The sequence below is a fragment of the Capsicum annuum genome, chromosome 6 (assembly GCF_002878395.1).
Source record: "Capsicum annuum cultivar UCD-10X-F1 chromosome 6, UCD10Xv1.1, whole genome shotgun sequence".
Taxonomy (NCBI): Eukaryota; Viridiplantae; Streptophyta; class Magnoliopsida; order Solanales; family Solanaceae; genus Capsicum; species Capsicum annuum.
The window spans coordinates 182,494,599-182,513,934 of NC_061116.1; the positions used below are offsets into that span (position 1 = coordinate 182,494,599).

At 31.6% G+C, this 19,336-nt stretch overlaps 1 non-coding gene and 1 pseudogene across 1 annotated transcript; one reads left to right on the plus strand and one right to left on the minus strand.

The window, feature by feature from the left end:
• Nucleotides 1-5,043: 5,043 nt before the first annotated feature.
• TRNAR-CCU lies at nt 5,044-5,116 on the minus strand. The gene has a single exon. It is a non-coding gene; the product is annotated as a tRNA-Arg (tRNA).
• A 12,106-nt stretch (nt 5,117-17,222) lies between these two features.
• Nucleotides 17,223-18,773, plus strand: LOC107872902 (annotated as a pseudogene).
• The last annotated feature ends 563 nt before the right edge of the window (nt 18,774-19,336 follow it).

Here is a 19,336-nt window from a genome sequence, read left to right on the forward strand (position 1 = left end):
AAATAAAAAATATGTAATTGTCAGCAAAGTTGTTTCTTTTTTTTTTTCAAATCCAAAAAACCCTTCTTACTTAGAATAGGTCGTCGATTCAACATTAGATAAAGGGGGTAAAATCTCCGTTTTTACAATTTACAATAAGCGGTTAAAATAATTTTCTCAATATGAGTATCCTATATCGATAAAATATTCATTTTGAAACCACCTCTATTTAACATAGTGGTAGAAAGAGTACCATGCTGCGTCTAGACTTCAAACAGTTTGTTTTAACCATGTTAATAGTTTGACATTATTGGTTAATAGAGAATCAAAATTGATTTACCAATGAATCGCGAAATGCTATGCACCTCTCTTTCCTACTTATAAAGGAAAAGGGTATAGCTGGTTGGTCCAGCCTATTCTTGAAATAAACAACCCGCACACACTCCCTTTCTAAAAAAAAATCAATACACCAAGCACTACACTTAGATTTATTGGATTTGTTGCTAAAATATAGGTATTAAACCCGAAACTCCCGGCAGATGGCCAGTAGCCCAAAGAAACAAAAGAATCAGTTACGTTTTTCATATGATCTCCTCTTATAGATAGACTAAAAAATTGAACAGAGTTCTTTTTGTAGCACTTCGCCCCTCTTTTTATTTATTCTTTTATTTTTTTGAAATTGAGTAAAAAAATAAAAAATATTCAAGTTAGTTATAAATTATGAACTAATGAACTAGCCCTTTATTGGTTATTAGAACACTAACACTTTTTTCCTTGGTCTATGAACGGAAAGGGTGAAAGCGAGTCAGTATGCTAATTCCTCATCCGTAAATACTAATTCCTCATCCGTAAATCGACCCTTCCCGTAGGTTCTTTTCTCAAAGAATAAAAAATTGGAGGAGGGAAATCTTGATAGAATTTGAAAAAGTAAACGACAAGTCAAAGGCAATAAAATATGAAAAATATATTTATTTTTCATATTTCTAAGCTAAGATTAAACAAAAGGATTTGCAAATAAAAGTGCTAACGCTACAACCAGTCCATAAATTGTTAAAGCTTCCATAAAAGCTAGACTAAGTAATAGCGTACCTCATATTTTTCCCTCTGCCTCCAGGTCCAATAGAAGCAAACCCTACGGCCAATCCAGCAGCAATAACGGAAGCAACAGAAATTAGTGGATTCATGATAAGTTCCTCGTACCAAAAAAAAGAAATGGTTAATGATACAATCAACAAATGAATTATGACTTAATTATTCCCTCGCTAGGACTCATCCAGTCGAAGTAACTAAGAACTTCGGATTGAAGTAATAAGATTATTGAATCATCAGAACTACTTCGATATATCTTTTTTACTTTTTAGCAACAGAGTCTTTGTGAACCCAGAAGACTTTCGTTCTCCCATTTCTTGTTCTTGGTTCGAACTAGTAGTTGAATTATTTCTTAATTTCATCCGTTTATTCATTCAATTCACAGTCGCAAGGGGTCAAAAGGACTTCTAGTCTATTAGAATCCCCTAGAGTAGTAAAATATATCTTTAGTTCATTTCATATATATCTAGCACGAGTCAATATCTAATATCACATATACATGTCTTTCTTCCATAACGCAAACCAAGCATTCATCTTAGATTCATTCCTATTGGAGAATCAAGCGTCGAAACATCTAGAAGGTTTGGCTTATAGTTATTCAAGTAAAGATACCTTTCTCTCCTAACCGACCTTTTCTAAAATACTAAAAAAAATCCCTTTTTTGTAAATTCTTTTAAATCTTACCTTTTCTTATTATTCCACCTAGATAAATCTAAATGGACAAATTGATTAGGCCGAATAATTCCATATGTTATAGAAATATCATTATTTGGTTGATCTAAGTTCATGCAATTTATTAATAAAAATGAATAAAAAAATTATTCATTTTTAGTATTTTGGTCAATCGTTGAATAAAATCAACAGAAAGGGAAATCATTTCGCCCTTTATTTTATTTAATTACACGTCGTAAACCTATACAACAAGAATTATTGACAAAAATTCTTATATTCAAATTGTTTTAACAATGAATTAATTTAACAATGAATTAATAATGAGTTAAGTTAATATAATAATGAGATGGACTAAGCAATCTAAAGTGAATATTCATTGAGACGAAGTATGATATTAAGTGAAGGAAAAGGGAATTTTAGGAAAAAGATCTAAAAACAAGGATCTTTTTCCCTTACTCTTTAATATCATCGTAATATTTTTGCTATCACTCTAGATCGCATATAACATAGCTGTATATTTAGATTCCTCTATTCTATTCCCTAAGTTAAGTAATTCCACCCACCATATACATTTTTTCATTGCTGTTGGCTAAGCTAAAAAAGACTATTTCAATGATGGCCCTCCATGGATTCACCTATATAAGCCGCGGCTAAAGTTGCAAAAATAAGAGCTTGAATACCACTTGTAAATAATCCAAAGAGCATGACAGGTATAGGAACTACTAAGGGTACTAAAGAAACAAGAACAACAACTACTAATTCATCAGCTAAGATATTCCCGAAAAGTCAAAAACTAAGTGATAAGGGTTTTGTGAAATCTTCTAAGATGTTAATGGGTAAAAGGATTGGGGTTGGTTGAATATATTTTCTGAAATAACCTAATCCCCTTTTTGTAAGACCCGCATAGAAATATGCCACTGATGTGAGTAAAGCCAAAGCAACAGTAGTATTTATATCATTCGTGGGTGCGGTTAACTCCCCATGAGGTAATTGTATGATTTTCCAAGGTAAAAGATCTTCTGACCAATTAGAAACAAAAATAAATAAAAACATAGTGCCAATAAAAGGAACCCAGGGCCCATATTCTTCTCCAATTTGAGTTTTACTCACATCTCGAATGAATTCAAGAACATATTCGAAGAAATTCTGACCCCCGGTTGGGATGGTTTGTGGGTTCCGAACAACTATAGTGGCTGAACCTAATAAGATAGCAATTACAACCCAAGAAGTAATAAGTACTTGGCCATGTACTTGGAAACCCCCTATTTGCCAATAGAAATGTTAGCCTACTTCCACACCGGATATATTGTATAACCCCTTTAGAATATTGATAGAACATGATAGAACATTCATATTGCCTTGCCCTCTGAAAAAATTGAACTTTAAACAAAATTTTTTGATTCAACCATCTCTTTGTCTACTTGAATCGGATATTTGTAATACCAACTAAGATTTATAATACTAATAAATCGCATAATATCCCCAGTTATTTTTATCTCTTTTTTGAAATTCAGAAATAGTAAGCGATTTCATAAGGGATTTCTGAAGTAAGTTATTTATCTTATTATTTTATTATTAATCAAGGATTTCTTATATAAATAGAACGACCCTTACAAATTGCAAATACTAATTTATTAAGAATTAATCGGATTGAGGATATGGCGTTATCATTCGCTGGAATTGAAATATCTGCGAGATCGGGGTCACAATTTGTATCGGTTAAACAAATTGTTGGAATTCCTAAAGTAATACACTCTCGCAGGGCCATATATTCTTCGTGCTGATCAACGATGATTACACTATCGGGTACCCCTGTCATATATTTAATCCCGCCCAGATATGTTTGCAAGCGAGATAATTGTCTTTTAAACATAGCTGCATCTCTTTTCGGGAGACGATTGAGTCTCCCTTTTTTTTGCTCCATTCTCAAGTCCCTGAACTTATGAAGTCGTGTTTCTGTAGTGGACCAATTCGTTAACATACCACCAAGCCATTTTTTATTAACATAATGAGACTGGGCCTTTATTGCAGCCCACTCTACTGAATCAGCTGCTTTATTTTTGGTACCAATAATTAAGAATTGTTTTCCCCTACTTGCTGCGTCAAAAACTAAATCATAAGCTTCTGATAAAGAAGAGAAGTAGATGAGAGAAAATAAAGTGGAAAAAAATGGAAAAAAAAAGAAATTAAAATAAAAAAAAAGATAAAAAACTGAAAAAACTAACAAGAAAAAATATTTAGAGATATAAAACAATGATATTTCGAAATTTTGAAGATCATGAAAATAATAATCTTCATATTTGATTTGATTTGGAAAAGGAATCTACTAATTTAAATAAAAGTAATTTATGGGGATTTAATTAGATGGGATATTATTCCTTATTTAACTCAACTAATTTGAGTAAAATAAGGGCAATAAATCTTATTATATATGTATTTGTATAGCAACAGTTTACTTAAATACAAAATACAACTTGCTATTTTTCGTAATTATGAAACTGTTGCTATAAAAGTTACAATTAAAACTCTATAGTTGCTATTTTTGAAATTTTCCCTACAAAATATTATACACTAGGAGTAAACTTGACGTGCGCACAAAGCTTATTTTTAAGAATTTAAATTTTGTGCATACAAAACATTATATGCTATGAGTAAACTTATTTTTAAGAATTTAAGTTTTGTTCATACAAACCTGCGCACAAAGCTTATTTTTAAGCAGGTGAATTACATAAAAAAGAGAGACGCGCTAGGTAGATTTTACTCAAATTAGTTGAGTTAAATAAGGAATAATATCCCATCTAATTAAATCCCCATATATGTATTTGTATAACAACAGTTTACTTAAATACAAAATACAACTTGCTATTTTTCATAATTATGAAACTGTTACTGTAAAAGTTACAATTAAAACTCTATAGTTGCCATTTCTGAAATTTTCCCTACAAAATATTATGCACTAAGAGTAAACTTGACGTGCACACAAAGCTTATTTTTAAGAATTTAAATTTTGTGCATACAAAACATTATGCGCATGAGTAAACTTATTTTTAAGAATTTATGTTTTGTTCATACAAAACATTATAGTAAACTTGACCTACGCGCAAAGCTTATACACTAAGAGTAAACTTGACGTGCGCACAAAGCTTATTTTTAAGAATTTAAATTTTGTGCATACAAAACATTATGCGCATGAGTAAACTTATTTTTAAGAATTTATGTTTTGTTCATACAAAACATTATAGTAAACTTGACCTACGCGCAAAGCTTATTTTAAGCAGGTGAATTACATAAATAAAAGAGACGCGCGCTAGGTAGGGGTCGAACCTACGACCTTCTGCTTAGGAAACAGACGCTCTATCCACTGAGCTACAAGCGCTTTTCTGCTTCACTATCGGTGAGCAAAACAATTTGACTTGAAATAACATTACTTGGAAGGTTTTAAATATTATCATATTTATTGTGGACGTTTAAAAGCAAGGCGAACTAAGTTGAACCATATTTGTTGTGGCTTCAAGTGCATTGTAGTTTTTTATTTTTCCCTTGCTTAACATTTTATGTCCTTAGGTGTTTTGGCAAACTTGTTTTGTTGTCAATTGCATAATTATGCCGTATTTTAAAATTACTGTTAGATCATTCCCTGTCCTATGTTTGAAACATCATTACTCAAGAACGATGGTTTTAAATATTACCGTATTCGTTCTAGCCGTTTAAAAGCAAGGAGAACTAAGTTAGAACCATATTTGTTGTGGTTTTTAGCTAACATGATGATTTTCAATGATTGATGCACCACAAAGTTGTAAGGACAATCAAATTGATCTAATGAACGCAACAAGCATTTGAAGTAATTGCCTGATGAGTTTAGTTTTTGCTTTCTTGTTTCAAAACTGAAGTTTCTGTATCATCGAAAAGCTAAGCAGATGATTGTTGAGATTACCAGAAAAAAATAAATGCGTCAGGTAGGGGTCAAACCTATGGCTTTATGCTTCAGAAACAGACACACTATCCACTTAGCTAAGCGCTTCTTTGCTTCCTTTTCTTATGATTGTTTATATAAATGAGCAATACATACAAACATATATAAATGGGTTCTTTAAGTTGCTAAGTTGGTTGTTCTAGGAGAGAGGTGACGAGACATACTCCCTCCGTTTTTAAATAAATGGTAGCTTACTAATATTTTTTTTTCTTTGTAACACTAATCAATTGGACACATAGTTTTTTTTTTAAAATAAACTAAAATAAAAAGTGCAGTCTATATAAACTTAAATATTTATGGACTATGATAAATCATCTTAGTGAAAATTACTGATAATTTTAAAGTTAAATTCTAAAAATTGTCACATAAATTAGTAGGGTCAAACACTTTCTTCACTCTGTTTTACTTAACTCATATACTAAAAATAGTTCTTTCAAATTACTTATCTAATTTATGAAATCAAGAGAATTTTGTTATATTGTTTCTTTTCTACCTTTATTACTAAATAACAATATGAAGTAATAATGATCAAATTTAAAATTTTAAAATATCATTAATAATATTAATTTAATAAAATATACCTAGTCAAAAAAAATCAACTAAAATAAAATAAAGGGAATACTTGCAACTTAGATTTAGCGGTATACCCATTTAGTCCACTTAGACACATAAAATATTTAAAAGAATTTTTTTTTTTTATTGTAACAAAACAAGAGATCTTATTTCCTGGCTGACTCGACAGGGAGTTAGTAAAAACAAAAAAAGTATCTAGTTAAATTAATTTTATTATATTACTAAAGTATATACCTTAGATCCAAATTCAAATTTTGTTGTGTTTCTCACTGTGTATGAGCGTGGGATCGAATCTAATTCGGGGCCCCAAACTGGGTATATGTCTGCGTGATATCTGTGACCTTTCAGACCTGTATATTACTCAACTGCCAATACACCATGCATTATATATCTTCAGTGGAGTGCTAAGCTTTATCTTCTCTCTTTATATTTCTTCACTTTTAACCTTTAGCCCATTAATTTTATTGCAGAAGAATTGTACAGGAGAGCTAGAGGTGGTGCTTCTATCCCGCCAAAACAACAAAGAAAGAAATCTCTTTTCTTTTTTCCACCCATCAACTTGTTTCTCAATTCATTATTTGCAACTTTTTAATTATAGGTGACAAAAAAGTGTTGAAATTTAAGAAGAGTGACTCAAGTTATAACTATTAAGTGTGGGTGACAAATTTATAATTAGGATTTAATAATAATTGACTTTGTTTTGAATAAGTTCTCAAGTTTTATTTCTTACACATTAGCTCAAATTTTAACTAAAACCCTTAGGGATCGTTTGGTTTGGAAATGGTTATCCCGAGATAATTAATACCAGGATTAGTTATCCTGAAATAATTCGGGATAACTTATCCCACCATGTATATGTGATAAGTTATCCCGGGACTAAGAGGAAAATGGTGGGATAAATTATCCCACCAATGTTTAATCCCTCCAACCAAACAAGAGAATTATGTGTTCTTTTATTTTATCCCGGGATAACCATTTCCAAACCAAACAACCCCTTAAGTTTTATTTCATACACTTTAACCCAAATTTTAACTAAAACCCTAATTTATAAAAGGGGATCTCATCTTTTCCTCCTTTCTCCCTCAACAACTTCTCCCGCGTTTTTCTTCTTCTTCTTCTTCATTATTTTCCTTCTTCTTCTTCTTCTTCTTCTTCTTCTTCTTGAGAGGAAAAAAGTTCTCGATTTTGGACTAAATTTTATTTGTGCAGCATTGAAAATTACTTAAGAAGTGATTTTGATCATTTTGAGTTCGAACTTTATATTGTTGATCTTGCCATTGCAACATATGTTTCAGCAACTGCTGCAGTAAGTGCTGAAACAGATGCAGCAACTACTGAAAAATATGTAGCAATTGTTGAATAATTTATCCAGCAAATGCTTCATCAACTGCAATAACTGCTAAAAAATATACAACTGTTGTTGAATATTTATTCAGCAAATGCTTCATTAATCATAGCAACTGCTACATATATATTTTTTCAGTAGTTATTGAATTTGTTGCAGTAGTTGCTACAATATATTCAGCAATTGATAAAACAGAATATTGTAGTTGCTGAATAATGTATAGCAATTTTTGTATCTATTGTTGCAACTAATGAAGCAGTTGCTGAATAAATTACAACAATTGTGATATTTTGATGCAATTTTTTTCTTTTCTATCGTGATCAATTTATTTTGTTCTAAATCATAATATCTTCAGGTACCTTTAAGATCATTAGTGATGGACAAAATAGCATTAGGAATTGATTGTCACGGAGAATGGGTTGAGTCAAACAATTATTACATTTGGCGTTGAAAAAACAAAGAAATGACTGAGATGATAGCGATGATTTTGCATCAAGATGTCTCATATGATGATCTTACAAATAAAATCATTACTTATTGTGAACTAAATTGTAAGTTGAAAGATATTGCCATCACTTATATGCACAGTTGTGGTGAAAAACAAAAGACTACTCCTTTTAGGATAAAAGATCAACGTAGTTTGAGTACTTATTTGGAAGATGAATCCAGAACCATTTTGAGGGTATACATGGTTGACAGATTGGCGGAGAATCATAATTTGTCTCAATATCAAAAAATGTTAGATAATGAATGTGGTTGGATGGATATGGATGTTCCAGATAAAGAGACTACAGGCTACATATTTCTCCAATCAAAGTTGACAGTACTACACAATTAATTCAGTGTAGTCATGCTCGAGATGATGAAACAAAATTTTATAATGGTATGGCATTTAAGAATAAACAAGAATAGATATTGCGCTGAAAATGACTTGTGTGAAGAAATATTTTAGAATCAAGAAGGTGATTAACTTCAATTTTATGTATTGCTATAAATGTGTGCATCCCGAGTGCAAATGGTGGTTGAGAGCTGTGAAGCAAAAAAATTGTGATAGATTTTATATTATAAAGTATGAAAAGTTGCACACATATGGTTCGGAACATCTTACAAGTCATAATCCACATGCCACAACAAAAGCTATTAGAGCATACTTTCACGATAGGTATTCTGAGGGTAAAGGTCCATCTATAAAAGATTTAAAGAACTCCATCCGTATTGAATTGAGTTGCAAGGTAAGTTATTGAAAGGTTTAAATGGGTAGCGAGATTGCAAAGTCTTTGGTAAGAGGGACACATGAGCATGGATATGGAGTGATTGGTGCATACATTCATATGCTTAGGACATCAAATCCGAAAAGTAAGACGGCGGCGATTGATGAAAATAGTAGGTTCAAGTACTTTTTTGTGGCATATGAAGCTTGGATTCTTGATTTTGCACAAATGAAAAAAGTCATAGATATTGATGGGACATTTTTTAAGAGTAGATATGGTGGTGTGTTGTTGTCTACTATTGCAAAAGATACAGAGAATCATATTTTTTCAGTGGCATTTTGCGTAGTAGACTCTGAATGTGATGCTTCCTACAAATATTTTTTTGAACAAATAAGCAGCTTTGTACTTGATACCCCTGAATTGTGCATAATTTCTGACAGACATTCAAGTATTGGAAAGATGATTTCAGTTGTGTTCTCTTTAACTTATTATGATTGTTGCATAAGGCACCTTGGAGAGAATATTCAAAAATATTTTCATAATGAAAGTGTTGTCCACTACTTTTTTAAGGCAGCAAAAGCATACAATGTGGATGTATTTAGTGATCACTTCAATCAAATAAGAGATATGGTTCCAGGAGTCGCTACATATCTTGAACGTGTTGGATTTCACCGATGGAGCAGGGCATTATTTCCTGGAAATAAGTATAGTTTACCAGATTATTATTGTTGATAGTTAGTACAACTATTGCAGTTTTTTACAGCGGCTGCTGCAGTTTTTGTACACCAATTATTGCATATATTTCAGCAACTTTTAAAATAAGTACAAATGATGAAACAATATAGCAATTTCTATAAATAAGTGCACGTGTTGATTAATGTATTAATAAGTTTAGTAGTATATTTCACCAGTTTTTGCATTTCTTCAGTAGTTGCTACACTTATTTCAGCAACTATTGTATTTGTTTTCAGAATAAATGCGGAACTATTGAAATAAATACAAAAATTGCTTGAAACATACAGTTATAATAATAAAATTTGAGACTTACATTTATAGGTACAATATTATGATGACAAATATTGCTGAGTCGATTAATGCAGTACTTTTGGACGAAAGAGAATTTCCCATCACTGCTTTATTTGATGAAATAAATAAGCTATTTGCTGAAATATTTCATGAGAGGTGTATGATATTTCTTATTACAGGAATCAAATTTGTTCCTTCGATGGAGACAATCATTGTAGAAAATACTGAGTTGGGAAATAAGCTATTAGTCTATTAAATTGCCAACTATAGGTATATTGTCATCGGTATGAAACTATTGCAACAGTTGATTTGCAAAGCAAATATTGCAATTGTAGATTCTTTGATATTGATAAAATACCTTGTCCACATGTTATGGCAGCACTCCGGTTTCAATATGGTGAAGACTATGGGAGATGAATTTATGAGTACTCCTCTTTGTATTATACTGTAGATGCATACATTATGGCATATGTGGAGGAAATTAAACGTGTTCCATCTGAAGATTCTTGGCAAGTTCCAATTGAGATTTTAGAGATAAAAATATTTCCTCCATTTGTTGGCAAGGTTGGAAGAAGATCATTAAAAAGGCAAAAAAGAGTCGGGAAATCATTTTCAACCAAGAAAAATAAATATTCCATATGCAAAAGGGTTAGGCACAAAAAAACTACATGCTTTGAGCGAAATGCTTCATAGAAGCATATTTAATCTTATTGTTTTTGTTATTTGTGAACACATCAATTGCTTTTGTTATTATTTGTGAACAAGTTTGATCTTATTGTTGTTCTTGTTATTCAGTATTATGTTATACTCTCTAATATTCTTGCTATAACATAATTCAACAATTGCTTTTAAACGTTCAACAACTTACTTGTTGTAGCATAATTTAACAATTGTTGTGGAACGTTCAGCAACTAACTTGTTGTAGCATAATGCAACAACTTTTGTGCAATGTTCAGCAACTAACATACTTGTTGTAGCATAATGCAGCAATTGTTGTGCACTCTTCAGCAACTAACGTACTTGTTGCAGCATAATGCAACAATTGTTGTGCAATGCTCAGCAACTAACGTACTTGTTGTATCATAATGCAGCAATTATTATGCAATATTCAGCAACTAACGTACTTTTTATAGCACATTTAAGAAATTGTGGTTTAACATTCAGCAACTAACTACTTGTTGTATCATATTTCAGCAATTGTTATGAAATTCCTAGCAACTAACTAACTTGCGGTAGAAAATTCAATTATAATCACAATCAAATCTCAATTTTACTCTTAAATTGGTCTAATATCACATCATTTATCATTAAATATGATTGATCCAATCAGTTAACATTCATTTAACTCAATTTTAATTTATTACATTTACAATCGTTTAATTGATCGTCTCGTGTATCTCGAAATACTATGTCATTGCATTTGATAACTATAAAATCTAAATTACACTCTTCAATTCGACTAATATCACTCTATTTATCATTAAATATGATTGATGCAATAAATGAGTGATAAATTTTTAACTCAATTTTTGTTGATTACATTTGCAATCGTTTGATTGATCATTTTGTATATCTCAAATTACTATCTCATTACTTTTGATAACTATAAATTTTAAATTACACTCTTCAATTAGACTAATATCACTCTATTTATCATTAAATCATCAATAAATATGATTAATTCAATCAACCAACGGTCATTTAACTCAGTTTTAGTTGATTATATTTGCAATCGTTTAATTGATCATCTAGTGTATCTCAAATTACTATCTCATTGCATTTGATAACTATAAAATCTAAATTACACTAATATCACTTCATTTATCATTAAAACGGTCATTTAATTACATACTTGTTGTAGCATAATGCAACAATTATTGTCCACTGTTCAGCAACTAACTTACTTGATATAGCATAATGCAACAATTGTTGTGAAATGTTCAACAACTAACATACTTGTTGTATCATAATGAAGCAATTGTTGTGGAATGTTTAGCAACTAAACTACTTGTTGTAGCACATTTAAGAAATTGTTGTGGAACATTCAACAACTAACGTTCTTTCCATGTTTCAGCAATTGTTATGAAATTCCTAGCAACTAACTAATTTGCGGTAGCAAATTCAATTAAGATCACAATCAAATTTGTAAATTACGCTCTTAGATTAGACTAATTTTACTCTATCATTAATAAATATGATTGAAGCAATCAACTAGCAATCATTTAACTCGGTTTTTATTGATTACATTTTCAACCGTTTAATTGATCGTCTAGTGTATCTCAAATTACTATCTCATTGCATTTGATAACTATAAAATCTAAATTACACTCTTAAATTACATTAATTTCACTCCATTTATTTTTAAATCATCAATAAATATGATTGATGCAATCAACTAGCAGTTATTTAACTCAGTTTTTACTGATTACATTTGCAATCGTTTAATTGAACGTCTAGAATATCTCAAATTACTATCTCATTACTTTTAATAACTATAAAATCTAAATTGTACTCTTAAATTAGACTAATATTACTCTATTTATCATTAAATAGGATTGATTCAGTCACTTAACGGTCATTTAACTCAGTTTTGATTGTTATAATGCAACAATTGTTGTAAAACGTTCAGCAACTAACTACTTGTTGATGGCACATTTAAGCAATTGCTGTGAAACATTCAACAACTAACATACTTTTAGTACCATGTTTTAGCAATTGTTATGAAATTTCTAGCAACTAACATACTCCTTGTAGCATAATTCAACTACTATAAATCGTTCAACAACTAACATACTTGTTGTAGCAAATTTAAGTAATTGTTATGAAATTTTCAGCAACTAACTCCCTTGCTGTAGAATAATGCAGCAATTGCTATGAAACTGTCGGCAACAAACGTATTTGTTGTAAAAAAATGCAGCAATTGCTATGAAATGGTCAACGACTAACGTATTTGCTGTAAAAAATTCAGCAACTAACGTACTTGCTGTGAAAAATTCAGCAACTAACGTATTTGCGGTGAAAATTCAACTTCTAATGTAATAGCTAATTGCAAACAAACAAAATTTATACTAATAAAATATTTATGAATTTCAGGTCCCAACACATTACAAATACCAATTCAGCTATGATTCTCATTCACCACTGCAACAAAATATAATTAAAAAGTTACAGGTCGTCTTTACAAAAAAATTAAAATTGGGAGTAGTCGCCTAATGATAGTCGTCTAAAAGCTCCTCTTCAATGATAGGCTCAATTTGTCTCTTTGCTTTTATCTTGATACTTGACAATGCCTTCGAAATTTATTTTTTTCTCCTTTCAACACCTTCAGGAGTATACAGGTCCAAGATTTTTTATGATGGCCAAATACCCCTCTTAGACATCGTAGTGGTGATAGATTTCTCTAAATCATCTACCATAACAGCTAACAAGTCTATCTTTTCATGACAAAGTTTACAAGAAGGAACTTCAATGGTGGATGGGGTTTCTTGAGGACGCGAAACATTCTCATTAATTGAAGATCTTCCTGCTTCAAAACCACCTCTAAAACCACCAAGTCCACTAGTAACAAATGGAGAAGATCCTCCCCCACCAACACCACTAGTACCTCTATCAACATTTGGAGAAAAACTTCCTCCTCCATCACCAACGACACTGTCACCTACAACAACTGAATCCCCCTCAACAACTATACAATCTCTTTTGATTGTTGTAACACCATTCAAATCTCTCTTAAGCTTTTCAATCTTGTCATCTTTAGTTAACTGCAAAGGAACAAACCTAGTGAGAAAATTCATCTCCATCTCACTTGGTATAGGACTTATCCATGGATGCATAATCTACACATAAAAAGTAATAATATTAAGATATGATAACACAAAACATATATCCCACAACAATATTTTAGAAAATTATCAAAGACAACATATCTGTCTGACAACCTTTTCTATGGAGTCTTGTTCTCCTTTTGAACGTTAATGGGTAAATAGTTGGCATGTTTACATCTGATTGATTATAATAGTAGTACCATAAAGTTAGTCTTATATTATTGTTCATTACACACATTATTGCTAGTCCTCTAAACGAATTTCATTTTTGATATATGTAAATAAGTATTCCTTCCAATTTTCTTAAACTTTGAGTAGAATAGTAAGATGTTTTCTTGCATTAGTTAGTGGCTATCAATTTACATAATTATTTGCATATGACTATGTTTTAAGATTCTCCAGGTAATAATTTTACAAAGGATAACAAGTTGATATTCTTAAAATATCAGGTAACATAATTATTTACATATGACTATGTTTTTTTTTTTTTGGTGAATAGTTTAACAGGTTGATATTCTTAAAATGCTTTCATATCTCCTTGCTATTAGAAGATAAATGTTGTATTTACTAGCTCTTCTATAGGTTAGTGTGTGGCTTCGTGTGTGTCCCTTATTATCAAAGGAGATACAGTCAGTATTTTCCTTTCAAGGTGGCAATATGTATCGCTTAGGTTCTCTTAAGACATCAATTTGATGGATCCAAAATTTCATTGATCAGTTATCACAGCTTTTGTCAAGTTAACAAAGTTTAAGACAAAGCAAACAGTTAATGATTCACAAAGAACAAGGGTTGCAGATATGAAGAATGTAGCAACTGCTTCTCTTAAGGCAAGCAAACTATACAGGGAGCTAAATGCACAAACGGTCAAACATTTTGTAAGTTACTACTAGCATGAAAGCTGACTTATATAGATGCAACCAATATACTAAACCAGACAAAGTTGTTACCTAACAGTCAGAAGACGTTAAAAAGGACTGATATCAACACTGATAACACTGATTTCTCTATACAAATACATACCCAAAAGTAGAAGGAAAATAAAGAAGGGTCAGTGAAACAATATTTCATAAGCATTTTTGTCGAAAATAGCATATATTTAAAGGTGGCAGTAATAACACTAGGCAAAATCAAGGTGTATATTAAAAAATCAGACAAAGAAAAGAATGACAACAATACGAAAATAAAAATATAAGATGATGCTTACCGAGTCTTTGGGGAGGGGGTCAAACAACTCATTAATCTCAATAAATTTGTTATTAGTCGCCGAAAGCCATCTAAGAATTCTTAGTGAAGACATTTTTTCTGAAAAAATCTCGAATCTTTTTCAAAGGGAAGGAATAGCCTCAAATGCCCAACACTACATAAAATAAAGATATTAAGAGAGATAGCTCAGAATAATGAATGGACCCAAAAATAGTTCAAAAAAATATGAATTAAAATAAAATTTACCATGAAAGCCCATGGAAAGCCATAAAGATTGGAGGTCTTCACATTTGGATTGACCGTCTTTAATAGGTACTCAGTTGTAAGATCATAACTTACACGCCTCCATGGATGGGCAGAAAATGCATCTCTATCAGCTGAGAGCAAAACCTATTCAGACGAAAGTTTCGTGTTCAAATCTTTTGCACAAAGAAAATTGTGCACAATATAGAGCAAGCACAATGACTTCTTTACACTTTTACGAACATCCTTAGATTTGATGTGTTCAATCAACTCCTTCTCTTTGCAACTCTTTCCCACCAAATCAATAATTTGTTGTCTCCTTCTCAATGTCTTAGTTGACATTTTTTCTTCATCATACACAATTGGTAAATGACAATTCAAGCCAGTGATGATCGCAAACTCTCTCATACAAAAACAAACCGGCATGCCACAATAGTTTATCCAAACTTCCTCTTTTCAATGACTTATAATTTTACGTTGAAGAAGTTGGTAAACTAAAATCATTTGAAATATTATATTGATTTTGTTAAGTAGGTTTAAGTACTTCCCAAAAATCGAAGATTTAGAGAACTTCATCAATTTTTTATCTTCTAAAATCTTTCTAAACTCAGAAAAGACTTACCCTACCCAGACTTAATATTAATAGAGCCCATCAAACTTTGATACCTTTCAATCAGTGTCTCTGAGCTATAATCCAAATACCTAATAGGCTTGACAAGTGAGGTATCAGGTGAAGGACTGGCCGGAGAGGACTCGACAGTATGAGATGTCTCCTCCTCCAAGATAGGTGTATCATGCTAGTGTTTCATTCTCTGTTCATCCTCAAATCCTCTATTTTTACCTTCTGCATTTTCATTACTTTTGGATTTATCATTTAAGGCATCTGCATTAGTGGAAGAAGCATCTGCTCCACCTGTTTCTTCGTCTTTTTCTTCCGTAGACTTCTCCAATCTTGTGCTTCCTTCTTCTTCTATAGACTTCTCCAACCTTGTACTTCCATCTTCTCCTATAGACTGCTTCAATCTTGTGCTTTCTTTTTTTTCTTCATCTATTTGTCTCTATTTACTAATTCGCTTTTTTGTATTTTTAGGAGTAACAACAATTGTTGCTCTTCTTTTTCTTGGAGCCATTGAATCTACACCACATGAAATAAAATGGAAATCATTGACTATTGTAATCAACAACAACAAAAAAATAGTTAACATGAATAATTACAGTAAATGTGTAGTAAATGATAAGGATGATACTAATAGATACTTAATTGGGAAATTCACTTTAGACTAGACTTAAAAATCCAATCTTTCTGCTAGTTAAACAAGTTCTTCAATTTCCAACTCAAAATTTAGATGTTATTACATTTTAACTAGCAAAATTACAGTTAAAGAATAAGTTTTTTTTGTTAATTGAATTGATTCTTGAACACACCCAACTCAAAATTTAGGCAAACATTACACTTCTATAACAATGTTACAGCTAAAGATTCCATCTTTCTATCAATTGAATAAGTTATTCAACAAATCTAAGAATTTAGGTTATTTTCAAGTTAATTGGAGTGGAAAATTAAAGATTTTAAATAAACTTAAAAGAGGAATCTTTATTAAATTTTCAAGATAGTCTTGATTAACCATTTCAAAACGAAAAATTCAAAAAAGGACACCACAAATCTCAAAAATCTAAATCTATTTTTTTCAAAATCAATACATTCTTATAAATGAATGAAACCCACCATATTAAGAGTAAAGAAAATAATTTTACCTTGGAGATCTAAGTTCGAAGATAGTAATGGAGATGGTGATGACAACAAAAGAACACGAAGATGGCGATGGAGGTGTTTGAAAGAACCGAAAGAGAACGTTGAGATGTATCGTCTTCTCTCTCTGATTTAGAGAGAGAGAATTTTGAACCTAATTCTAAAAAAAATTAACAAATGACACATGTTTTTTTATTATTCCTATTTTGTATTTTTAAGACGTTTATAAAGTTTTAAAAAATATATTTTAACACTAATTTACCCTAATTACTAATTAACAAAAAGTTTGACTTAAATTGATCAAACTTGTCATCATATTAATTTCAACACTTATTTGTCACCTTAGACTCAATTTGCTCAACTCACTCCCTAAATACTAAACCCCCATATAAATATACTCACTCTTTGTTACTATATCACTCTCTTTTTGCTCCTACTACCAATTTCATCTTCATACCAGTTCTTGATGATTTCTCCGTGCTCTTTTTACTTCCTTTTTAGAAAAAACTAAGCGATAACAGGAAATTCAATGATTTCTTCCATGGATACACCTCCGATCATCAAATTCACTCAACATGTAGTCACTACAAACAAGCATGTTTACGAGAACGATGAAAAAATCAACCCCCATACAAAGGTTATTCAGAAAGTCGTCAGAATTATACTTACAGACCCCGATGCTACGGATTCATCCGACGGTGAAGACTGAAATACTGTACGAAGAGTGAAGAGACATGTGGCAGAGATCAACCTCATTCCATCACCCAAATCGATAAGTGAAAAAAATGAAGATCAATTTCACCGGAAACTGACGTCACTCGCCGGAAAAAGTTCAGAGGTGTTCGTCAATGGCCGTAGGGTCGTTGGACTGCAGAGATTCGTGAACCGACCAGGGGAAAACGGGTATGGTTAGGGACTTATGATACTCCAGAAGAAGCAGCTAAAGTTTTCGATAAAGCTACCGTTAAACTCAAAGGTTCCGACGCCATAACTAACTTTCTGAGAATATTGACGATGGAGTTAACGGTGATGGAGACGGAGTCTGTTACCGACTGTGGAGAGAAAAGTGACGATGTTGTTGTGTTATCACCTACGTCAGTCCTCGTTAATGGTGATTTAACACCGTTTGATAACTTTAGGTTCTGTGAAGTTGATGATTTTGATTTCGATGTTGACTTATTTTTTCAGTTGCCAGAGTTTGGGATGTGGAGAAATACGACGGCGAAGAGTCCAGCTAGTATCACTTTGATGATTTTGCCCTTGAAACTGGGTAGTAGACATAGGGTGTATTCTAGAAAATATTTTTTCAATTTCCTTTGTTTGATTAAAAAAAGATATTGAGAAAACACTTTCTCAAATATTTTTTCATTTTTCCTGATAAGTATACTCCCACCCTTCCTCCACCCCTCTTCTCCACCCCCAATAAAATCGAAGTTGCACCCACAAGCAGATCACCATCGTCTCCAATTTTAGGGTTTTCTCCCCTCTCTTTCTTCTCTTCACTACAAGAATTTCAAAGGTATGTCCATAACTAATTTCTTTTATGGTGCTTGGTCAAAAATTTCTTCACTTCTTTCTCTTTTGCTTGTTTGGATTTCTGATTTGAGGCCAATTTTGTTTAAAAATTGAAATTTAAATTTCTGATTTGATTGCAATTTTGCTCAAAAATTGAAATTTGGGTTTAACTTATCTATGAAAATGGATAAGTTATTGTGAGTTAGTTGAGAGATTAGCATTAGACTGAAGCTATATGAATATCTTAGAGAAAAGGTTAAAGGAATTGGCTCGGAGAAAAGGTTAGTTGTAGAGAGAAAGTCCTCATAGGTTGTTGACCAGCTGCACGAGAAATTCGTAGAGCTTTCAGTCTAGTGGTAAGAAATAAAAATAGTAATTGAAAGGTTTGATCCAAGTCAAAGGAGGAACATGTTTTCAAAATTTATTTGCATACAATATACTTTCTCAACCCCGTATATAGCGAAATCTTAATGAACCAAACTTCCTTTTACTGCCACACTATGCTTATATTATGTAGGCATGTGCTCAGAACACAATCAAACGAAATCTAAGAATTATAATAAAAAAATTCAAGATTGATTACATTGATGAATCAGAGGTGTTAACCTTGACAGATTCTCAAGAGTGGTGACCCTGCAAAGAGAGGACATGCTATTGTTCAAGTTGTTACTCATAACAGTAACCCATAATTGTTGGCTAAAATTAGTTGTGGGCTTGGTGAGGCAGTGGTTGGTATTAATCTTAATGATAAGATGGAGATGCATGCTAATCGTTCTAAGTGAGAGGTTGTGGTTGTAAGTTTAGTAGAAAGTCCTTATTTTACTTTGAATGCTTACAGTTTTGAGGTTTAATGAGCCTCATCTTGTCGTTGGATGAGCGTATGTTATACTCTCTTGGATATGTTTGTCGTATATTTTAGTTTTGGTTTTATGG